Raw genomic sequence first — 6,309 nt, 5'->3', positions numbered from 1 at the left:
CCTCTGTGTTTACGGATTTCTGCATCTGCGGATTCAACCAACCTCACATCGAAAATGTTCAGAAAAAAGTTCCAGAAAGTTTCAAAAAGCAAAACTCGGGTTTGCCGTGCACCTCACAGGCAGATACTGCGTGTTTTACGTATTGGAGGTCGGTTGCAGCCCTTCTTGAAGCAAGTCTCTCAGCGCCATTTTTTCAGCAGCATCTGCACACTTCATGTCTCTGCGTCACATTTTGATAATTCTCACAATATTTTAAACTTTTTCTTTACTAACGTTTATTATGGTGATCAGTGATCTTTGAGGTTTTACCGTTGCAAAAAGATTATACGACTCCCTGAAGGTTCTGATGATGGTTAGCATTTTTTAGCAATAAAGTATTTTTTGATTAAGGTATGTGCATTTTTTAGACATAATGCTGTTACACACTTAATGCACTACCGTAAACGTAACTTCTGTATGCACTTGGAAACCAACAAATGTGTGTGACTTGATTTATTGTGATACTTGCTTTATTGCAGTGGTCTGGAGCCGAGCCGGCAGCATCTCCAAGGTCTGCCTGTACATGGTGTTTATATTGTGTACAACTATTTACATAGCATTCACACTGTATTAGGTATTATAAGTAATATGGAGATGATTTAAACTGTACAGGAGGATATCCGTAGGTTATATGCAAATACTACGCCATTTCATTTAAGGTACTTGAGCATCGGCGGGTTTGGGTATCCACGGGGGTCCTGGAACCAGTCCTCCAGGACACCAAGGGTTGACTACAGTGCATCTAATCTATTTAACTTTGATACTGTCTTATATTTTGTCCCTTTTTGTTACATTGAGTTTTAGTGAAAAAAATTTTTTTTCTTTTCCTTACTGGGAGGAGGTGAATGGGGGGATCCTTGCTAAGCAGGAAGCACGTCTTTTGACGGTCCGGGGGGCTGTGTACGTGGTGCTCGTCCCCCCAGTGTGGGTATATAAGGCTTCCACGTATAGACCATGTTGCTGAACTTGACTTCCTGGTGACTGGAGTGTACGTAATTACGTGTTAGTTTCCCATATCACTATAGGAGGAGTGGAATCTTCTGGCCAGAGAACTCTGTAGATATCAATGTTCCAGTCAATAGAGGTTTGCTTTGAACTGTTGCCTTTGGGAACAGTATTCCAGAAGAAAGGTGGTTTGAGCCTTCTTTTGCCTTGCAGACTCTGTTAGATAATTGTGGTGAATGGCGGTTGTATCTGAGGCAGTGTTGCTGCCTGTCATGGGTAATAAATGACAATAAGGAAACCATCTTTCACTGAACCGTTGGTGGGAGAACTCCATTTAAAAGGCAAAATTTCTGAGGGAAATGATAGGAATTCCATTTCCCTGGCACATTTTATGCTTTTTCTTCTTTTTCAAAGAATCCATCCTTAAAGACTTCTGAAGCCCAACAAGATACAGCAGTGGAAGTGATCTAAGATATTGGCCATTTCCTCCTAAATTAAAAATGAAGCAAAATAAGGGAACAAGCATAAAAAGAAAAATTGAGAAGAGCTTGAATAACAATTTAGGCCTCTACAACCAGTGATCTAAACTTCCTCTATTCCAGGCCTAAGTTTTGATCTTCCGACGTCTACATCCACTTGAGGATTGAAAATATTTAGGTTGGCGAATCGACTGTTGCAGGAGAGCCCGAGAGTGCAGGGCAGGAAGTTTTCCTGTGAGTGACACGGGTGAGAAGTTTTCACACGCAGAGTTCACTTGGTTTTGTTTTTTAAAGTGAGGCTACTCTGAACATGGTAGATTCCACAAGTCATCAGTCGGGAGGGCTGCCTTAAGCTCCGTGGGAGGAGCCGGCTCTCCCCTGTGGGAGAGCCTGTGCTCTGCCCACTTACCTCCTGCCAGGGAACCATGGTGATGGGGGATTAGCATCGGCAGAAGCAGCAGCATAACCCTGGGCCCAGGGGGACTTTTTGGAATCGGGATCACATTTAGAGGGAAAGGCTTGTCCCATTTAGATGAGAGGTGCCCAAGAATTCTGGAAAGACGTAGAGCTAGGCCGATTTTTCAGGACTGTTGGAGAGGTCGAAAGCCATTAAATTCAAAAGCCATTACTTCAAAAACTGTATTTAAAAACAGAAAGACTAGCTGCTGGCAGCTGAAGATATGGACCGGACTTGAAGAGGGAGCGCAGGGCTGGAAGGAAGAGGTCTACTTGGCAATTGGCCTCCAAAAATAAGGGCAGCATCAGGCTGTACGAATCTCCAAATGGTTATTGAGTGCCTCACCAAGTATAAAGTGGGTTCTCCAATGCTCCCTCGTTTAGAGTCGGAAGACACAGAATTGTTAGATGAAGCCCAGCTTTGCCAGTCTCAGGCTAAACAACACTCTCCACCTGCCAGGGCCTGCTGACGCGGCCTGCAGTTTATTTTCCCCGGGATTGAGTTGTCTGCAGTGTCCATAGCCACTGAGTGAGGCCAGTGGGGAGAGGGCAGGGGTCAGAAGTGGGTGTGCGCAGATGCCTGGCTCTTACTCCATTTCCAAGGTCACTTATTTTAAAAGATTTTAAAGGTGTTTCACTAAATTAAATTGAGCTCAGTATTTCCAAAGAAAATTGGGGAAGAGTTCTGTACACCACCTGCTCATCACTCAGTAGCAGAGTTGCTTGGTGAAGCCCACGGATCTCACAGGCCTGGAGCCTGAAAATGATGCTGCCCTTATTTTCGGAGGCCAACTGCCAAGTAGATCTCTTCCTTCCAGCCCTGCGCTCCCTCTTCAAGTCCGGTCCATATCTTCAGCTGCCAGCAGCTAGTCTTTCTCTGTTTTTAAATACATTTTTTAAATGTAAAATATACATAGCAAAATTTACCATCTTAACCATTTTCAAATATACCGTTGAGTGATAACTACATTGACATTTTTCGTGCCCCCATCGCCACCATCCAGCTCCAGAAGTCTTTTCACTTACAAAACTGAAACTCTGTGCCTGTCAAACAGTAACTCCCCATTCCCCTCTCTGGCCAGCCCCCGGCAACCAGCGTTCCACTTTCTGTCTCTGAATTTGACTAATCCAGCTACCTCCCATAGTGGAATCATACAGAATTGTTTCTTTGTGACTCTGGCTGATTTCACCTAGCACAGTGTCCGGTGTTTGTCCATGTTGCAGCACGTGTCAGAACTTCCTTCCTTTTGAAAGCCGAATAATACTCCATTGTACGCCACATTTTGTTTCTCCATGTGTCTGTTGATGGACTCTTGGATTGTTTCCACCTTTCGGCTGCCATTTTCTTTTTGTTTGTTTGTTTGCTTTTTGCGGTAAGCGGGCCTCTCACTGTTGTGGCCTCTCCCGTTGCGGAGCACAGGCTCCGGACGCGCAGGCTCAGCGGCCATGGCTCACGGGCCCAGCCGCTCCGTGGCACGTGGGATCTTCCCGGACCGGGGCACGAACCCGTGTCCCCTGCATCGGCAGGCGGACTCCCAACCACTGCGCCACCAGGGAAGACCCTGCCATTTTCTTTTGAACGTCTAATGTTCCTCTACAACCTGGCATCATCCACGTGGGTCCCTGACTGCCTCCTTCCCTACACCAGTCACCCAAACATTCTGGAACATTCCTTGCATTTGTGTGTGTGTAAACCAGCCTTTCTGAGAGGCTCGTAATGTGCTTCCTTTGCTCGCGCACAGCTTTCTATGTCTCTTTCAAGACTGAGCTGGGATCCTGCCTTCTCTGTAAAGTCTCCCCAGGCCTTCCTCAGCTGGAACTGATCTATTTCTTCTCTGAAATCCTACAGCAGTTATTGTCAGCAACCATCTTTTCGGCAGTGAATCGTGCACAGTTTTATGACAACTCTCCTACTGTCTAGAACTGTTATTGAGACATTTCACTTAACTTTTCACAATGATCTCTTCCTGCTCTAACAGGATGATTAAGTCCATGAGAGCATGTGTCTCGTGTATCTTTATACCCACTGCCTTCCATTCCGCCCACATCTTTGCATCGTACCTTACACAGATGTGTTTAATATTTCCATTTGAAAGTTATGGACCTGATTGCACTTTAATTCAGTGAAGCGGCTGATCAGGAGCCAACTTCCTATATCATTTTTTCCCGATTTCCTCCTGAACAGCCTGAAGAAATATGGTCAAACAGAATGCAAGAGAAAGAAGTCTTCCTGTTAGCATCCAGGGTTAACGGGCACATTTATCTTTGAGAGAGAAGGGAGATTATTATTTAAATGTCTTATTTTTAGCTTCTGTGTTTCAGTTAAAGCATGCTTATATATGGTTTTGGATTAGAAGGTTGGCAATAATATACATACTTGCCAAGACCCTAGAGATGATGTTCCCATTTAAACCCTTCTGATTAGAGGATGGCTTGACCTTTACAGGTCTTAAATCACTATAGACTGCTTACTGTTGCAGGGATGCTTTATTTTAACTTCTGTTAATGAAAATTGTTACATCTTTGGTATTGTTAAAAATGCCATTTGGTCCAGGTTTTAGATGGGCATTTTGTTATTAAATTGCTTCCCCTGCACAGTGATGCATGGCATGCAGCCTTTTGTGTTAATTCTCCTGCCTTTCCCCTGTTTTTCTTGAAGAAGCAGTCATCAGTAATATATGCAGCTATAAGTAACAGACACCTGACTCTCAGTGGCTTAAACAAAAAATATATTTTTCTTACGTAATAACTGCATTCGCTGGAGTTAGTTCAGCTACTCGATGATATCGGCAAAGATCTAGGCTTTTTTCTTTATTTTAACTTGGCTTTCTTTAGCATTATGTCTTAAAGCTTGTTTTGTCAAGCTCCAAGTGTCCCCTTAAGTACAAGAGGGGGGAGATGGGAGGTGGGGCAAGCAAGAGACTTCTCCCCTCTTGCCTGTCCTTTTTATCAGGAAAGCAGAAGCTTTCCCAGAAGCTCCCAGCTAATATTCCCTTATGTCTCATTGGCCACAAGTGGGTCAGTTGTCCCCTTAGCTGCAAGGGAGGCTGTCAGGGTGCTTGCATTCCAAGTTCTGTAGTGGAGTCTGCAAGGGAGAAGGAGGTTAGTAGCAGATGCTACTAATGATTTGGGCCTTACTTGAGAAATTGCATAATGGTCTAATTATGTAATTTCTACTCAACTGCTGTTCACATACTAGGTGTTAAAGTATTAATTGAGTTGAAAAGTGATACCTCCTTCACAGGAATTTTGTGAACTTTTGTATTGACTTTCAAACTCTTGTGTAGAAAATCTTAGTTTCTTATTTGGACAGAGCTATAAAAGAGAAACACACACACACACACACACATACACTCACACAACATTTGAAGGTAAGTTACATCATAGCCTTTGGCCCCTAAATACTGTGTGTGTTTCTCAAGAATAGGGCTATTTTCATATATAACCACAGTATACTTATAGACTTCAGTAAAGTTAATATTATTACAATACTTTAACCTACCATTCATATTCCAGTTTTGTCAATTGACCCGATAACTTTCTTTGTAACATTTTCAGTACAGGATCCAGTCTAGGGTTTGATATTACATTTAATTGTCATGTCTGTTTAGCCTCTTTAATCTAGAACATTTCCACAGTGGCACTGATTCCTCAGAGAGCCCCTTTTCCCAGCTGCCTTATGCTAAGATTCCTTAGATGCAACAATTTTCAAACTTTTTGGTCTCAGGGCCCCTTTACCACTTTTGTTCATGTGGGTTATTGCAATTGATATTTAACCGCATTAGAAATCAAAACAGAAGTTTGAAAAATATTGTAATTGATTTAAAATAATAAACTCTTTACATGTTAACATAAATAACATACTTTTGTGAAAATAACTATTTTCCAGAACAACAAAACATATTTTGTGAAAAGAGTAACATGGTCTTACATTTCTGCAACTCTTTTAAATGTCTGGCTTAATAGGAAACAGTTGGATTGTCATTTCTAGAGTGCTGTTTATGTGTTGTGATATGTTATTTTGGTGGAAGTATATGAAGGAAATCAGGCCACATGCAGATAGGTAGTTAGAAAAGGGAGGAGTATTTTAATAGCCATTTCAGAAAATTGTAAACACTCTTTTTTGATACCACACCAGAAGTTGATAAGTGATAGTTTCTTAAAGCACAGCTGCTATGTAAAGTATGAAACCACATCAGAAATGAACATTTCCTGTTAACTTACATGGAAACCCACTGGTCTATCTTGTACTTTGAATTGGTGTTTTACCTGTGCGTGCTGTTATAACATGCCTTGGTCATTTGGAAAATCCTGGTTCACTGAGTTATGTAGATCTTCCACATGTTGACTCCTCTCATGGTACAGTATCCAAAAATCACTTTTATAAATA

Source organism: Orcinus orca, chromosome 21 (genome assembly GCF_937001465.1).
Source record: "Orcinus orca chromosome 21, mOrcOrc1.1, whole genome shotgun sequence".
Classification (NCBI taxonomy): Eukaryota; Metazoa; Chordata; class Mammalia; order Artiodactyla; family Delphinidae; genus Orcinus; species Orcinus orca.
This window is presented reverse-complemented; position numbering follows the sequence as displayed.